This window comes from Setaria viridis, chromosome 6 (assembly GCF_005286985.2).
Source record: "Setaria viridis chromosome 6, Setaria_viridis_v4.0, whole genome shotgun sequence".
In the NCBI taxonomy this organism is placed as follows: Eukaryota; Viridiplantae; Streptophyta; class Magnoliopsida; order Poales; family Poaceae; genus Setaria; species Setaria viridis.
Window position 1 is genome coordinate 22,740,079 of NC_048268.2, and position 19,142 is coordinate 22,759,220.

General features: G+C 44.6%; 1 long non-coding RNA gene across 15 annotated transcripts; it reads left to right on the forward strand.

Moving 5' to 3' along the window:
* The first annotated feature begins 7,376 nt into the window (after positions 1-7,376).
* On the forward strand, positions 7,377-13,781 carry LOC117861071 (uncharacterized). Of its 15 annotated transcripts, XR_004641667.2 has the most exons (13): positions 7,377-7,623; positions 7,780-7,923; positions 8,005-8,097; positions 8,173-8,711; positions 8,801-8,876; positions 9,018-9,233; positions 9,355-10,015; positions 10,478-11,170; positions 11,933-12,045; positions 12,123-12,198; positions 12,525-12,584; positions 12,752-13,103; positions 13,405-13,781. It is a non-coding gene; the product is annotated as an uncharacterized lncRNA (long non-coding RNA). The 15 variants fall into 15 exon arrangements; XR_004641664.2 differs by having other exon boundaries at positions 11,933-12,198; XR_004641674.2 differs by having other exon boundaries at positions 10,478-10,632; positions 11,105-11,170; positions 11,933-12,584.
* The last annotated feature ends 5,361 nt before the right edge of the window (positions 13,782-19,142 follow it).

Consider the following 19,142-nt stretch of genomic DNA (forward strand, 5'->3'; position numbering starts at 1 on the left):
TTATTCTGGTGGCTACCGACTACTTTACCAAATGGGTGGAAGCAATTCCGTTAAGAGCCGTAACATCAGCTATCATGGCCGACTTCGTAAGAGATCATATCGTCTACCGATTCGGCATTCCCCAGACTATTACAACCGATTAGGGAACAATGTTCACGTCGGGGGAATTCGAAGAATTTACAGCCGATATGGGGATCAAATTGTTAAACTCCTCTCCATACTACGCCCAGGCCAACGGTCAGGCCGAGTCTTCCAACAAAGGGATAATTAAGTTAATCAAAAGAAAAATAGAGGAGCAACCAAAGAAATGGCACCTATGTTTAACCGAAGCCCTATGGGCGTGCATGATGGCTTGTCATGGGGCCACCAAGTTATCCCCTTATCAATTGGTGTACGGTCACGATGCAGTGCTACCATGGGAATCAAGGGCGGGGTCAAGGCGCATTTCACTCCAAGACCAGCTAACGGCCGATGACTACTCGTCACTCGTGAAAAGGGAACTTGATGACTTGGCTGGCCAGCGATTGAGAGCTTTGATAAGCATTGAGGAAAACAAAAAGAAAGTAGCCAGGTGGTACGATAAGAAGGTCAGAGTTAAACAATTTTCCCCTGGGGACCTGGTTTGGAAGTTAGTGTTGCCGATTGGGTCGAAAGATCCTAAATTTGGAAAATGGTCTCCTACATGGGAAGGGCCGTATAAAATCGGCAGATGTGCTCTAGGAAATGCTTATATTTTGGAAACGATCGAAGGAGAAGAGTTTACTAGGGCTCTGAACGGAAGGTACTTGAAAAGGTACTACCCTAGTATATGGGTCGGAGCATAAAGGAGTAGCCACGGCGCACAGCCGATCTATCAACGAGGCACAGCCGATACAAAACGGTTCGTCTAGAAAAAAAAACATGTAATCGTCCAAATCGGCCGATGTATTCATTCGGTACGGACGGTGGGTTACACGGCCGACAAGGTACAAGTCGCCCTTAGAACAAAAAATAATAATTAATCATTCTTCTTCTTGCGCTCTTTCTCAGCCCGACCTAATTCTATCATGAGACGGATGTACTCTTCGTCCATCTCTATTAGAGCCTCGCCATTCTTTTTCTTACGCTCTTCTCAGCCCGACCTAACTCTATCATACGACGAATGTACTCTTCTCCTGTCTCTTTCATCGAAGCCTCCGCTTCGACTTGACGGGGGAGAGGGTGGCTCCGATCCATGGCCGGGCACGAAGTTCCTGCCGCCGCATCTTCAAGGATGACCCTTGGAGGAAGCGGATGACTTCTGTCGGCTTGAGATCGCCGGCGGGTGTTGTCATTCAAAAAGTCCAAGACCCGACGGGCGTCCGCAGAGACGTGTTCTTGAAGTTCGTCACGATGAGCCTTGATTAAATCCTTATCCTCTAACGACAACGGGTCATTAGAGTGTATGAGCTCGATGGCGCGTTCGAGCTCGGGGCTAAGACGCTGTGGCTGGAAGAGAGAAAGATTAAAAGGGGTCATCCTCTTCCAAAGAATTAAAAAGAGAGAGGGGAATCAAGGCCAGAGTTTCACCTGGTTGACAGAGGAAGAGGAAGTCGACGAAGACATGACAGAAGGTCGCGCCGACGAGAACGAGTGAGAAAATAAAGCCGAAGCCAAGCTGGTACTCTCGGAAGGGGGAGTCTAGGCCGGCATTTATAAGAGAAAGAGGCGTGGATATTTGGTAAGGGTGCGTCCCATCGGAAATAAGAAAGGCAATAAATAAAGGAGGCGCCGTGAAGGACGGTCAAAGCAGTTATTAAAGGTTCGTACAAAATAGTCAGTGCCTTTACAGATTACTCAGAAGGGCATCGATGGTCGCAATCGCCCGGCGCCGGATCTGATCGGCAGAGTCCAAGACCCGTTGGTCTTCATCCGCCGATCTGGGGACTTCTGACGCGCTACAGTGGAGCTTCAGGGCTTCATGGGCCAAGTGCTGTCTCTCCTGTTTCAAATCGGCAATAACAGAAGGGAGTTCTTGGAGCCTTTTCTCTTCGGCGCTGATTGCCTTGGTCACTTGCTCCATTTCCTTGGCAAGCTCTGCCCTTCGGCGTTTGAGGCGGTCTATCTCACCGACGATCCCTAGGCGGGAGTCCTCCAGAAAATGAATACGTTGGTGCACCTCTTGAGCTTGACGTTTGTACGCGTCCTCTTCTTCACGAGTCTTGGCCAGCTTGGCGCGATCGGCCATATGACGAAGAGCTCTGAAGACTGGGATCCTCATGGACTCGATAAATGCGGCCGGCGCCAATGCTTCCTCCGCTTCTTCGGGCACTCGTCCGCTGACGTCGCCAAAGAGCTGCCGAATCGGCGAGGCATCTTCTACCAATCGGCCGATGTCTCCTTGAAGAAGGGATCGGATGTTGGTAAGCTTGGCTCGGACGTCGTCAGGGATGGAGCTCAGGGCGATCTGGCGAGAGGCGACTTCTTCATCGTCAGAGAGGGCGGCCGTAAAAGAGAAGAGGCTGTTGTTAGGGGTGTCCTGTTCCTGGAAATAGTAAAGAAGAAAAATAAATCGGCTGATGGTGAAAGCATATCGGCTAAATTAAGTTGAAAGATGTCTTACCTCTTTGAATCGAATCTCTTCAAGTTGCATTCGGGAAGCCGTTGTGCTCGGCTCAGGGGCTGGTACCATGGGTTCATCAGAAGAGGAGGACTCCACGATGATCGGCGTTGTACTTGGACCAGCTTCCTGAGAAGGAGCTAATGGTTGAGGAGCGCTTGGCATGCCGATGACCTGTGTCAGAAGGTTGAGTAAGCATATTATTCAAATACTAAGGGGATCGGTGAAATTGTGTTGTACCTCAACGGATGGAAGCGAGGGCGCATCGATGGCCGATTGGGTTGCTGCCGATTGTTGTATGTCCATGGGGGCACTCTGTGCAGTCTAAGATAAGAAGGATTAATATCAAAACGACAATCAGAAGGATTAAACATAAGTTTACCTGTACGGCCTCTAACAGCAGTGACGCGGCGGCTGCCCCAGCTTGTGCGACGACTTGAGTGTCGATATCTCTGGTAGCTTGAGGGGGTGGCGCGGCCGAAGTCTCTACCAATACGAGCATGGGAGGATCCGCCGATTCTATACGGGCCCGGACTCGGCGGCTGGTCTTCTTGGTAACTTTCTTCTGTGTCTGCTTCGATCGGTCAGCAATCACGTCCACAGACGGAGCATCATAGCCGATGAGAGGGTAGGCGGTGTATGGATGACGATCTTCTATTAGCCGACCACTCCGGCTATGTGTAGGAGGGACACAATTCTCAGCCTGAAGAAATAGTAAAACATTAGTGTTCAGCCGCGTTGAAAAAAGAGTAAAAATCGGCTAAGGAAAATACCTCGGCATTTGGGTCAATGTTGGCTGGATCCAGGAGATTGCAGTATGCCGATGCCGAATTGCAGAAGAGGAATTGTTTCCATTTGGCCCACCAAAGTTTGAATGGCTGGACAGCGAAGGGGGCTACTATCTAGTTGTTCAGATCAATAGTGTTGGAGTCTGGGATCCGGTCTCGTACTCGACTGTAGTCCAGGCCTGTTGTGAGCCCATCTCTGAACTTGACTCGGCCAGCAAAATATACTTGAATCGGCAGCTGACCCATGCCGAGTTGGCGTGCTGCAGCAGAGGGGTTGTAGAACTCGTACGTGGGGGCATCTTTCCCTGAGAAGAAGTTGGCTGACAGGATTCCTGGCTTGATTAACTCATCGGTGAGTTCTTCGTCGAATCGACCAGTGGTCGAGTCGAAGCAGGTTGGGAGTTCAAAGATTAGGTCATCCCGCTGATAAGGAAACCAGACGGTTGCATCTTCATTAAAGCCGTTGTAAAAGCATCGGAAGTACTCGGCCACTTTTGTAGCAGAGTACGTGCAACCTGGAAAGGCCGATGCCGCTTCGCCATAAGAGGTGCATCGGCGACGAGCGGTAGGATCTTCTGCCGATTCAATGTTGGGGAACATCATGTGATCCACCCTCTGCTGAGTGATCTTGTTCATATAAAGGTTCAGCCATAAATTGATGAACCACCAGGGTCCGCCTGGATTTCCAATCGGTTCCCCCTTGGATAGTTTGATGCCGATTTGGTGGAGCATGTGGTACGCCGCCCCTAGCAAGTGTTTCCCAAGGGGAACAGGGGTTCCTGCCGATAGTGCTTCGGCTAAAGCCTGGGTGTTGGTTGATGGGCCGGCTGCTCTTCCGCAAAAGAAATGTTTTTCTAACCACATCATTAAAAAGGCCGTGTGCTCCCTATTCTCAACAGACCCGGCTCTTTTGTTGCATCTGATGAATCCTTTCCACCCGCCGATTCCTCTTGTGTCCAGCCGATGTGACGTTGCGGCTAAGAGGCGGAAAGGTGTGTCCGGGGAGGAAATGTCAAGGCCGGTCAACAGAACTACATCGGCTAGTGTGGGAGTCATAGGTCCATGCCCAAACAAGAAAGCATTGAGGGCATCAGACCAAAAGTAAGAGGCCGCTATCACCAACGGTTCATTTCGCTCCATCTGGGACAAAGACAGGTTGATACACTGGCCGATTTTGAGCTCGTCCCATAGGACCCTTTTCGGTTCGGCTATCCGTTGGTACCACTCCCTCCAACCTGGGGTTTCATTCGGCCAGGACCTAAAGGTGCCCAACCAGTGATCCAGGTCCATGGTGGATTGTTTGAAGGGGATTCTGTGGGTTTCTAATTAATGAGATCTATTGGATCTGGGTTCCCCATGGGTCCGAGACAGATAAGGCCAGGATTTCCCGTAAGGTGGATGGTGATGCGATGTCTAACCGCCTAAAAAAAGGAAAGGGGGGGTGCAAAAGTAAGAAATAGATCTAAAGTAAATGCATTGCCGATAGAGGAAAGATTCGGTAACAACCTCTGGGATGAAGTTCCTAGTAGTCGGCGTGACCGCCGGTGCAGCTGCGGAGGATGAGGCCGCAATGGGGATCGCCATTGGGATCTCCGATGAAGCTCCTTCTTCTGACGACGGAGCAACCGCTGTCGTCACTTCCGCCGGAGGCGCCATTTCTGGAGCATTGCGCGCGGGCGAGTTGCCTGAAGGTGCCGCCATTGGAGGGGAAGAGCAGAAGCAACAGGAGAATGGCGCTGGGAAGCTTCGGCGCTAAGGGAAAGAGCTGAGGGAAGAAGAAGGACGTGAGCTTGAAGGTGAAGTGCGGGGTGAACTGCTATTAAAAGGGCGCCTGAGGAGGGGTAAAAATGGAATTTTTACCGCACCGGCGTTTCGAGTTTTTCGGGAGTAGTGGTTGTCGTGGGCGCCCGTTTCGAAAAGATTGCAATCATCAGCTGGAAGACCGCGAAACGGAAGGATATTTTCATTGCGGCTGTTTCGGAGGAGAAGTTGAAAAGAATTTCGAAGTAAAAGACTATGTTTTACTCCGAAACTCGGGGGCATGTGTTGACACCAGATTTCGTCACCAGTGGAATCGGCGCCAAGAAAAGAGGAAATGGGAAAGTACAGTTGGAGATCGGTTGGTTGGCGCTACAGTCCAAGATCGGCCAGATGCTACAGTACGGGATCGGCCGATGACTTCTGCCTCGCTTAACCCTTGGGGTTCGGATCGGACGCGCCTGATTCCCGAATCGGTTATCCTTTGCCGATAAGGAATCGGCCGATTAGGGGGCTGGAATAATTGGGCCGGTATGGGCTTGAAAAGGATCAAAAGGATGAAGAGGAAATCAGCCCACGAAGTGTATAATAACCAACCTAGTACGAATCATGCTTGTAAATATTCATTTTCTATTTGAATTAGGGATAGAGTTCTAGTCAGTTAAGGAGTCACCTGTATGGGGCTATAAATAGCTACCTTTGTAAATCTGTAATCATCAACAAATCAATACAACCAACTACTATTTCCTCGTACTTACTTTCGAGCAGGCGACTTCGCCAAATACTTTCTCCTTTTTCACGAGTTCGTACGGGTTGGCAGGGCTGCATCAACTTGATCTCCGGCCGATCTTGTAAGTTCCGTTTACCAAGTAAATTCTAAGCTTTAACTTCAGGTGCATCGCTGTCGTTTCGTTTAGAATTATTCACTAGTTATCGATATTTACTAGAATCATAGGTTTTACCTGTCTTTCTAGTTTTATCACCAGTTATCCAGCTAGGAATCGGTGGTTTCGGCTTTCTTTACATTCTGCTATTAAATTCACTTATTTCACATATAGCCGATTAGATCTATTCCTAGTGTTGTTACTATAGCATTGTGTCGATCATTCCAGTATTTTCTTATCTACACGGCTACTGCGATCGGCTGCTTTATAGCCGATTTCTTTATTACGGCAAATCGGCCGATTCGCTGATAAGCTCTCTCGAGATCGGAAATTTAGCCGATCGTGATTTCTGGACCTGACACGTATTCTTCCTTGCCAATCAACAGGTCAGATTGGCTGGCACGCCGCACGAATCGCACCAGGGCAATCACCCGAACAAGAGTTAAGCAGATTCTCCCGGGTCGTGTGTCGGACGTTGGGGATTCGGTTGACCGATTTCTAGCGCCAACAGTACTCGACTAGGACTCGGACTTGTAACTCTGCCCACCCGAGTATATAAGGGCGGGCAGGGACCCCCCTCAAAGACAACAACTCTAGTTCATCCAAGATCAATACAAACCAACACACAGGACGTAGGGTATTACGCGATCTAGCAGCCCGAACCTGTCTAAATCGTGTTCCTTGCATCACCATTGATTCCTTAATTCTCGACGATTCTTACCGCACAAAAGACCACCTAGGGTACCCCTAGACGGATTGCCGGTCTAAAATACCGACACTGATCACTTGGTGTTTGCTGGTGGCATACATTGCTAAGGATGGCGAGGTAGAGAGGCTGAAAGTTAAAATCTCCGAGCTGCACAAGTCGAAGTTGTCAGTCGCTGGAGTTTGATTGAGCAGAGAGATGCTGAAATAAAAGAAAAGGATGGCATCATCCAGACCTACTACGACAAAATTGTGAGCTCCCCTGTTAAGATATATTCAGTAATCGGTCCATTCAACAGACATATACATAGTGAATGTAGTTATATGATTACATGAATAATGTTTTTTCCCATCACAACTGAATATGGCCATCCTTACAAATTCATTCATGTGAATGAAAGATGTGGATACTGTAGGATGGTTTGACACCTATAGCATATAGCTTCATATGTGAGGATGCTGGTAGAGTTTATCTTATCAATATTGAAATTTGTAATGTTGAACAGTGCTCAATTATACCGCTTAAATACTACACTTTGCTTAATTAACACACTTTCTAAAGTATATGAGCATGTATACTTTTTATTAGTGGCCTCTGTTTCACCAAGCCCCCATTTTCCATGTGGCCCACCGTCTATTTATATGCCCATTTCTGCCACATTTTCCATGTTATTACGTGTGGCAGCCAGCCAAACAAGCTCTAGATTTTTATTTTGTTTTGAGATTCTAATGCTCCTTTACCTTGGGGATTGGGTACAAATTCTGCAACTTCGTGTAAGTTTACTAAGAACTTGGATTATCGTCTTTTTAGGTAAATCTGTCAGACAGTTCTGCTGGTAAAGAGGCTAGGATACAAGAGGTTGAAGCTAAATTTACCCATTGTCAGGCAATGTGAAACCGCATTACCCAGGTATGATCATAAAATGGATGAAGTAATACTGAGATGCAGAGTTCTTAAGTTGTGACATCCCTTTACTCTTTGGCGTATTAATACCGCCTAATATAAGTTGTACTGCATCTTCATGGTGCACTATTCATTCTTATGCGGTTTTGTTTTCTTTATCAGGAGAAGAAGCTGCTTGAAAAGCACAATCTGTGGCTTGAAGAACTGAAAGTAAAAGTGAAGAACTTAGCTGAACTAAGGAAAACAAATATGGATGAGAAAACAAATATGGATGAGGAGGCTAGGATGTCAGCTAGGATTGCAGAGGTGAGACTTTGCGATCCAACTCATGATGTGAGTTGTGCCACAAGATTAGAAGACATACCCTGACGTAACTTTCTATTTCAGCTTGAAAGAAAGATTTCTGAATCTTCTAGCTCTTTGAGGCGAGGCAAGGAACGTATCTCTGAACTGGAGCAAAGGGTATCTTACATGGAAAAGGTAAATTTTCATGTAGATGGTTGCAGTATTAATTTTAGCATCTAATTTCTGCTCTTTATATTTTGGTGATTGAAGGAATTGTGCTCAACAAAGGATGTTGCAGCTGCTAATGAACAACGTTTGGGTGCTAAGCTTTCGACTATATGGTTGTCTCTTAAGTCCCTTTCCTCGTGCTGCTGCAATGTGCGTGTGTTTTCCCTTTGCCACTGATATGTGTTTGTTTCCCCTTGCTGCTGCTGCCACTGTGTGTGTGTATTTGACTGCCGCATGGCGTCTAGAGATCCTTCCACTTGTCTCCTGTTGTGTCCTCATCTATTCACCATGTTGTGTCCTCATCTATTCACCATTCTGATAGTTTGAGACCTTTTGTTGCATTTTATTGTTAATATCTGATCCTATTTCTTGATTAAAACTCATTATGCATAGCTGATGCAATGCAACGCTTGTGGGAGTACCATGAGTATTTTATCCTTTACTGTGTATATCTTGCGGCTTTCTCTAGCGAATCGATTTACTGTAGCTTCCAGTGCTTAGGTCATGAAACTTATGGAACTTCACACTGAGGAATGGTCGAAGAAGGCTGGGAGCTTGAAGGTGTTATTAAAGCATTAGAGGTAACTCATTTGCTTATAATATCACAGGTACATATTTTGTTCCAGTTAGAATAGTAAATAATTCACACTCAATTTCTCCTACAAACTAGATGCATCTGACCCAAGTTGAAGATGAATACAAGGAAAAACTTGAGAAGAAGACCTTATTTAGGAGACCTTGAAAAGGTATATCTATATATACTTTCACTATATACTTTCACTGTTTCATATTTCTCGCAAAATTTTTAGTTGGTTGCAAGCTTATTAGATCTTCTTATCGAGATCTTGGATGTTCTTTCATTCTATTATGTGATCTTATTACTGCAGGAAGCTGCCAACTTGAAGCAGAAGCTTGAAAAGTGTGAATTTGATTCGGAGAATATAAGGAAGTCCGTGAATTTGATTTGGAGAATATATGGAAGTTCAGTGAATTGAGCCTCGTTCTATGGACCAGCGTTGCAGCAGACTCTACTATTTTAGTAGACACAAGAATACATAACAGATCCTGCCCTGCCGCGCTTAAAAACGACGGGTTCATTTCAGGTTGAGCATCTTATGTTTAGCACTTAATATGTGGTCATCTCTCTTTTTAAATTAAAATATAGTAGAAGTAATAAAAAAATATACATGTATTTTAGAAAATATAATTAATATTTCACTGTAGCATCGCAGGAGCATTTTATCTCAGTATCCTCTAAATAAACCAAAGAGGAGAAGAAAAAACTCCATACGTCCCAGTTCTTCCGCTCGGTTCCGCCGTCCGCGATGACCCAGCGTCGTCCGCTTCGATTCCATCCATCCCGCGCTTCACGCTTCGCCCTTCGATGGATTGTGTGTCGGGAGCCACCACGCGCCGTCCGCTGCGCCTCCTCCAGCCCCGCGCTTCCCGGTTGGCCCTCCGGTCTTCCGCTCGCTCGCCTACTCCTCCTCGCTCGCCCTGCGCCGCCGCCGCCGCCCGCCATCCTCCTATCCTCGACTCGCTCGCCCTGCTTCGCCGCCGCCGCCGCCGTTTCTCCTCGGCTCGGTCTCCCTGCACCGCCGCCACTCCTCGGTCGCCCTACGCCGCCGCCGCCGCCCGCCATCCTCCTCTCCTCGGCTCGGTCGCCCTGCGCCGCCGCCGCCGCCCGCCATCCTCCTCCTCTCCTCGGTCGCCCTGCGCAGCCGGCGCCGTCCGCCCGCCATCCTCCTCGGCTCGGTCTCCCTGCGCAGCCGGCGCCGCCCGCCCTCCTCCTCCTCTCCTCGGTCGCCCTGCGCAGCCGCCACAGTTGCCCGCCACTACTCCCAGTCGTCGCGCCGTCATCGGGGACATGGCGCCAACGAGCCAGGTTAGTTTCGTACCTCTTCCTATATCTCTCTCCCGCAGATTTGTTGCCACGTTGGATGAAAACTGAATCCCTTTACTGTCGTGTTACTTGCATCTTTTTCATCTTGCAATTCGCATACTTGATTAGTTTTGATGTTGGCCGCAAGAAACATCTACTGCTACTGCTGTCACGATTAGTTCTTTGTGCCCTCTTTTCAGTGATATGATCAATAACTCATGTTATTTTCCTTCTTACAATAGATGTGCATGCACTTCTTTTCTTATTCAGTATGTTCCTTCGTTTTCTTTTTCATAAGGCCATAGTGGCAACTCCTCTCGACACAAATTTAATTCTTCATAGAGGTGCATCTTGATTTCAGTAACGTTTGTGACTGCTGGCTGAGCTTATAGTGAATTTTGGATATTTATTAACACCTACCACATTTGCTTGTTAGCTTACTTTTTTTTTTTTTTTGCTTTTCAGACATTGTTGGCTAATTGGCAAGGTATGTGCCCCTGTCAGACTCTGTAATCCCACTGCAGGCCAACATTTTAGCAGGCGGTGGTATAATTCGTGGTAGAAGAGACTGGAGACCCATTGAGTGCATGTGGGGCCATTACACAAAATTACGTCCGTAGGTTGGATTTCGTGGTGCAAAATATTCCACTGTTTTTCTATGATCATGTCATGTACATTGTCATTTACTTACATGAAGAAGTTTTTTTTACTGTGGGCAGACAGTGAGGCTCTTCTGTAGGAATACATTTTTTATTCTATTTCAGAAACTAAACTTACAATCATAATTACTGGAAGGGTTTACCAATTTTTTAACCAAAAAGGACATCAGTTGCTTGACATGTGTAGCTGAAACAGCAACTCATTGAAATGCTCTGAATCAACTTGTCAGTTATATCAAATGGAAAACATGCTTTGCTATGTTGCAGCTAGAGCTCCATTTTACCAATTCACATTAGTCAAAGAAAAGATTCCTGGAAGCTAGCAATTATAATGACGTATGCGGTAAAGCTACCGAGTTTAACACCTAAGTATACCTGATAATTTTGTTGGTAATTAAATGCATCTTACCACTTTTGAATTTTTTGTTGCAAGATGCATGGCAGGTCATACCGGAGAAAGCTTGTGATCCTCAAGGGTAGAGCACCTCGATCAGTGAATGTAAGTCTATCAAATCATCCTCTAATATTTTTGTGGAAATCACTCTGCCGTGAGTGTGATTTCATCTCTGGTATTGTAGTTTAGTGCCATCATATTTTTTAAAGGGCTCAGGGCCATCATATGGTTTCCATCTGACCGATCTACTTTCCCGTATGGTTACCTCTGCCCACAGTTGATATCCTTTCTCAAGCCCATGTAGGTTTGAATAAGTTGCAAATTATTTAAGGTTTGCACATTAAATTATCTAGAATTTGTGTGCTTATTTTCTTGGTTTCAAGTGGTTGGGCAAGCTGCAAGCATCAGAGATGGTGGCAGCAGGAAGTTGTCACTAGGCGGTGGAAAGCATGCTGCAATAGAGGTGGCGCATAGTCGGGGAAGTAGAGGGTGAGAGGAAGACGATAAAGTTGAAATATTTAAAAATTGTTTTCCTGGTTAATGTACGATTATTTGGGATGCTGGTGATTAGGGGGTGAGATTTGGGAGGTTTGTCGAGCGGTACTATACCATACTCAAGGATTCAGATGCTTGGGTGAAATCTCCTGACAAGGTTGAACTGAGCAATTAACAAATAATCACTTATCATGGAGCCCTGGTCCTTTTATACAATTATTGAACTGAGCAACAGATTATCTTAGCTGCGCTTTTTCTATATAAACTATTTGTGACAATTTGATGAATACCCATACATTAGTTTATTTGTTTATTGCTATACTTTTGTTGGTAATATGTCTGTGTCTTCATTCTAAGATAAGCATTTTGCAGTTGGGAAAATTGACTAGGGAAGAAATTGAGAAGGAACTTATGTCAACGGGACTGTCATCTGAAGCTGTTCTTTGTGCTGACCTGGCAATTTGGCTTTCTTTATCCATATAAATGTTTGTTTCTAATGAACAATCTTCATTGATGGACCTTTTGGCAAAGGTTCTTGTTTAATCTTGTTATATTCATGCAGAGGTGCTAGGCTCTGGTGTTGAAGCTGTTGCTGACTGGAAGAAACTCTGAATTGAGGATGCTAAATGAATCCACAGGTCTGAAATTGTTTGGCCATTGTGCATGAATGAGGTTATGAGAGCACAATAATTATGTGGACTCTGATAATCTGACCAAATAGTATACATGACTGGATGTCCATGGGCTCATACAGCCGCAAACCATCTAATTATCTAGATTTTTTTTTCTGAATTCTAATTGAATAATCTGTCATCCTAAGATAGGCTATGTGGTGGTCTGACTCATGAATCCAAAGGCAAGGTGTCATTTACCAACTGATTGATGTAGCTGAATGATTTTTTGGGGTCCCATTGCCGCGCGTGTGATGAATCAGCTGTTCTTTCTGTTCTTTCTGAACCTGCAGATATTAGTGAGCTCAACATACAAAGGCCACATCAATTTCAGGATTGCTTGATTTCAACTGGTAAAAGATACTTATTATTAGACTTTGTTTATAGCCATGCATGTTTATTTCAGTTTCCATTTACATTCTTATGCCCAGTTTGACAGTACGCCTAGAAGGTAATCCAAAAGGTAGGAGCACCCTGGATTCTTTCTTACCCATTTGCGATGTTTGGGATTCTTCTGCAGGCGCAGACGGTACCTGCATGCGAAGTGCTTGGAAAGGGTGGAGTACCTGCATCGGCTCTAGCAGCGACGACCACTGGTAGCGATATTGGCTCTACATCTCCTCCAGCATATTGATATGAATGTAGAACTATGTCAGAAGATTTGATCGTATATACTGCATACACAATAAAATTGTAAACACCCAATATATGCAGAGAAGGTGGAAGGTGCAATACATATTTTGGACCTACTTGGCATATAATGTCACTATAGATGAAAATCTGCAATCAAAGAATGACTCATTTGAGCCAAAAAAAAAAAGGTGTACACTTGGTAGTTCCTACAAACTCTAGAAAGAAGATTGTTTTCTCAGGTAATGGAGTTTGTTTTGCAAGTCTTTTTCCTATGCGCATTATCGATGTTGTACAAAAAAATGTACTACTATATAAATCTAAGTTTCATTTGTTCTTTGTAGATGTAGTCCATGTGCAAGTAGCAAAATGTTTCCCGAATTTATCTCCCCTAAACCTGAAATTAATCTTAAGATGTACAAATAAAAATTAACCCACCTGGACTCTAGGTACAATCTTAAGAGGCATTTCATCGAGCAATTCGCGAGCACAAATTTCCACCGAGCATCTAGAATGGGGAGGCCTAATGTTACCTTGTTGCAGTTGCAGGTAAAAACACTAAATCCTTGCATCCTAATCACCCGCGAGCAGCAGGAAAAGATATGTAATTCAACACAAGAAGAGAGGAAAACATATGCTAGCTGCCTGTACTTTTCCGAACAGTTGCAACAAAATATTCAGAGGTGCCAACTTGCGTGAGAAAATAGAAGAGAAGAAAGTTCTAGCTGCTCCAATTAGTGTCGTGCCAGATATGTTGATTTCCAAAGGAAATAATCTACGCAAGCTTGAGGAGAAGAAATTTCTGCAGATTGGCTCCGTGCACTATAGAGAACTCGGTATTAGTACCGGTTCGTAGACTGCATATCTCCCGAAAATGCAACCAGGATTAATCCGTCAAGATAAAGGAGGGTATTTTATCACGGGTCCCTCAACCGGGATATAAAACTCTCCTTTAGTCCCGGTTTGTAAAACCAACCAGGACTAACGGGGCTGCCACGCCAGGCGGTGGACAGACACCTTTAGTCCCGGTTGGTGTTACAAACCGGGACTAAAGGTCTCCTCTTTAGTCACGGTTTGTTTTACAAATAGGGACTAAAGTGCGTGCGTACAATACCATGCAGGCGCCTGCATGGTGCCTATAATTTCGTGCATATCTCACGTACCCCTTTAGTTAAAACCTTTAGTAGTTGAGGACTTTTTTTATAATGAAATCAACCAAACTAGTATTTAAACAAATCAAACGATTATTTAAATGAATCAAACAAGTATTTATACTAATACTGTACAATTCTTAGCGTACTATATATATATACCAATCTAATTAGCGTAAGTATTACATATATATACAAACTCAATCATACTATATATATATATATATATATATATATATATATATATATATCTACGATGATCTTCCCATCGAGGTGCTGGGAGCGTCTAATTTTCATCCATCGTAATGAAAGTCTCCTTTTGGATTTACCACCTCGTCCACCAGGAATCCAATGAGACCTTCACATATTGCCGCTACTCTTTCCTTCTTCAAGAGTCCCAATTGAATGTTCCACATCTGTAATTTGGATACATATATGTGAATTTACACGAACAATTGTAGAAAATAAATAACTATTAATAGTTTTATTTTACATACTTTAAATTCGTGCTCAGTGGCCTTGCTGGTCTTGGGTCCCAATAAATTGTGCATGTGCTCACAGATATAGTAGCCACATAGATTATCATTCCCAGGTTCCTGTCTTAAGCACTGTTGTGGGGAAAAATAATTAAGTTATTAAATATTCATGCTATAGAATGTACAAAATGTGCAGACTTCATACGTACCGGGAAGTCTGATCTCCATGTAAGTTTTTCTTTGAATTGACCTGATCTGTCTGCCCTGATGAATTCTCTCCATGCTCTGCGGATTAAAATAATGAATGATATAGTGTTAGGTGAAAATTTAGAAAACAAAATTTTGTATAGAGATAGAGGTCCAGAACTATTACATGTCTAGCGTGTGTTGAACGTCTTGGTACTCCTTCGGATCTCTCCTCAACAAATCGAAGACAGTGTCGTGACTTCGACCAATGTTAATAATAATGAGGATCCAGTGTGAGCTGCGTACGTAAATGTTCATATATATTAGAGGTAACTAACATTAATCAGGTAAGGAAAAAGAAAACGAATATAGACGGTATACACACACTTACTCGAAGTTGTATGGAAGTAGTATGTGATCCTTTAATTTTTGTCTGTCTAAAAAATTGTATACTGCCAGCAATATTTTGTCTGGAAAATCTCGTATCTGGGCTTGGTTCACTATGGATGGATCCATGAAGCCAATATGGAGGTACGCTTCATGTCAGCACATCCGAATTAGCATCCTACATAAAATAGAAGATGAAGTTAATTAGTACGGCGAGGTATGCAAAAAAAATGATATGAGCCAATATTTACATGTACATATAAACGGATACCTACAGAGTCTAGGCGCTCATCAGAGAGACGTCTAGGGCACCATGATGGTACACTTCGTATATATCCTTGAATCGTAGCTACAGGACTGCCTCTGTTCGCCGTGAAAATCTATCGGTTTTATCTTAAGGCCCAACATCTCCCTCTCGTCAGCAGACAACTTCATGTACCATTGATGGAATTCATATATCTTCGTTGATAGCTTCTTTAGCAAATCATGGCTAACCATAGGCTTGCCTAGCTCAAAGGTCCATTTCGGTTCACTTGGCGGTGTAGCTGGCAGCTCGACTTTTTTCCTTTTTTTCTTCTCATCAACCTTTACTAATGCCCGTTCATAGTTCGATAGTAGTGGTTGACTCTTCTTGGCTTGTTCTTGCGTCTTGATGAATTTATATAATTCTCTTCGATCTACTGGTGGTGGCTCCATCTCCCTTGCTTTTCTTAATTCCCTCTGTTCCCTCAACCACTCACTAGCTTGCACTTGGATTTTGGTCCAGCGTTCCTCATGAGTCATTGCCTCCCAGCGTTCCTCAGGAGTCACCTCAGGCTCTTTTGTTTTCTTCTTACACTGTCTTGGCTTGGGAGGCGGTAGTCACAACTTCTTAAATGGTGCTCTTAGTCTCGGCGAAGGTGATCGTGGAGGGGTGTTGTTATCGTCGTCGTCTCTACAACCACCAGGATGTGGTGGAGATGGAGACCTTGATCATGGAGCAGGTTGTGGTGGAGATGATGGTCTGGATGTTTGAGGAGATGGTCGCTGCTATGGATTTGTGGAGAGTGGTCTTGAGCTCTGAGGAGGTGCCTCCACGCTGGGGATGATGATGTAGTGTTTGCGCCATGGAATGACCCCGTGAACCACTTCTCCTAGTCTTGTTGACCCGTCATCTGTTGGGAAGTCGAGCTCTAGACCTTCAAATTGGCTATCAGGGATTCTCTCTACGCCAGCACTGGCATAGCCAGGTGGAAGCTCCATGCCATGGCATGCATGATTTGGCAGGATTGGCAATGCACTCCCGTACGCAACCTGGATATATAAAAGAAATGAAGTTCTTAAACTTCAAATTGCCAAAGCACTCCCGAGGCTCCGGTGCATAAATATTATGTATATATACGTACCTTATTGCTGAGGTTGCCGATCGGTATATGCAGCTCACATGTGGTGCGTTGCGTGATGGCATCCACAAGGAATAGTTGCTCTTCCACGGGTAGTCCTGGCGTATGTGGCTCAGAGAGCCCTGTTGACGCACAGCTGCTCCCGAGGTGTTGAGAAGGGCTGGCAACTGCGTCAGCCATTTGACACTGCCTCCCTCCTGCATTCTTACTTATACAGATTGCAGTTTGAATTCTATCGTGCGCTGCCACCTCTCATCCTCTTGCTCCTTTCTTCCGTTCTGGCTTGTGTACTTATCCAAGTCACCTTGGAATGCAAACTTCCACAGAACAAGCCTGAACCCTTGGGTACGTCCTGGGTGTTTGGGATTCCCGAGGGCCATTGTGAGCTCATCATTCTCTCAGCACACCGTCAATGTCCCATCCTTAACATCTTTAATAATCTTGTCAAGCTTTGTGTCCGCTTCACGTAACAGGTCATCGAAGACCATCGTTCCATCATCTGGGTTTATCTTACCTCCATGAGCGTAATATCATTTTTTCGATCGTTCGGGCTAATCAATTGTTCCTGGTACGATACCCCGCTTAATCAGGTCTTTTTCCATCTGATTCCATTTGGGAATTGCTTTGGCGTAACCACCTCGCCCTAGCTTATGATGGTACTCCTTCCCCCCAGCATTGCCTGTGTTCTGGGCGACCTTGTTCTTATTGTCTTCGGTGCTCTTATATTGTACAAATGCCTCCCAGTGGTCCTTACACAGTGGATACATAGTAAAATCTGGAGTTCGGCCCTTCTTAATGTAGGTGGTATCCAACATCTTCTTGAATGTCTGGAATTGTATGGCCATCTTTTTCAGTGTCCACGCTTTCACATCATTTTCAATATATTCATCGGTAAATGTGAAATGTTTCTTAACTTCTTCCCACAGCATATTCTTTTCTGGTTCCTGGAGTGCGTATGGATTAGTCATTTTGCCCTTCCATTCCCTTATGCTGATGGGCACGTTCTCCCTTATGATTGCCCCGATCCGACTTACGTATTGTGTTGCCACTTTTTGTGGAGCAACCGGCCTGCCCTCTTCTGTGACTTCCGTGATGATAACCTTTTTTGTTCTAGTCTTCACCTTGGAAGGACCTCGGGGCTTCGGACGACGCTTCGTCGATCTGGAGGGCTAACAGTTCAAGATTCATTCATTAATTAGTACATAGTAATAATGAATAACATCATATATTATATATAGAAAGGGTTAAAATATAATCTATACATCATCGGTAACATTTTGCTAGGGCTCGGGCTCTTCATTGAAGCAAACAGGTTGAGAAACATGTATGCCTGGCTACCCTCTTCATCGGTCTACACTATGGGAAGGTTGGAACTACTATCGCCAGCAATAATCCGCTCCATTAGATACCTTCTGACCTCGTCGTCTACCATCGATCTCAACTACTTTCTACATGAAATCATATATAGAACAACCATGAAAAAAATTCATTTCAACAATTTTTTTTGAAATATACAAATCTAATATACAAAATGTAATATACAAAATGTAACATACAAAATGTAACATACAAAATGTAGTATACAAAATATAATATACAAAATGTACTATGCAAAATGTAATATAAAAAATGTAACATAATGTAATATACAAATTGTACTAAATTTCAACTAATTTCTAAGCATTTCAACAAAAAATTGTAAACATGTGTACCAAAGTTCAATTAATTTCTAAGCATTAATTAGTAGTGTACAACTATATTCCACAAACAATTAGAAGTAATCTACCGAATTTCTAAAATTAATTCGGGCCGGGGGACGACCGAAATTGGAGGGGGCACGTCAGCGCGCGGCGACGACGGGGGAGGCGGTCGGCCGGCTAGCGACGGGGACGGCGGTCGCGGCGACGGGGACGGCTACGATGACGGGGAGGAGGTGGCACCGGTGCGCGATGAGGGGCACGCGCGGAGGTCACGGCGACGGGGATGGATGTGCCGGCGGCGGCGACGGGTTTGGAGGTGGAGGCCGGCGATGATTGCGGGCAAAAATGATGGCGGCGGTGACGGAGACGGAGGAGGCCGGCGAATAGGATGGGCCACCGGCGGCGACGGGGAGCGGCGATGGCAAAGGCAGGCGACGGGCGGGACGAGGACGACGAGTGAAAATTTCGCTAAGTGTTGGGCGGGAGGAGTGTAGAAGACGCTGTAACTTTTATACAGGACCCCCCTTTTAATCCCGGTTTGTAACTACAACTGGGATGAAAGGACATTTAACCCCGGTTCCTAATACAAACCGAGATAAAAGGGGGGCCTTTTATCTCGGTTTATGATCACCCGCGATAAAAGACCCTCCTTTTATCTCAGTTTATGATCAACCGGGATAAATGAGTACTTCCAGGCGGGAATCGAAAAGTCCCTTTTATCCTGGTTCTACATTATAATCGAGATAAATGGGTACCTTCTCCTGTTTTTCATCTGGTTTTTAGAAATTTATTCGATTTATGTTTTCACTCGATTTTAGGATGCAAAAAATAAGATATTTACATATTTCAGACATGCAAAAATATATTAAATTAGCAAGTTTGTTTACAATAATTTTTAACTAGTCATAAATTCTATACTATTTTTTTCTTCTATTTGGAAATTTATTCGATTTATGTTTTCACTAGATTTTAGGAAGCAAAAAATAAGAAATTTACATA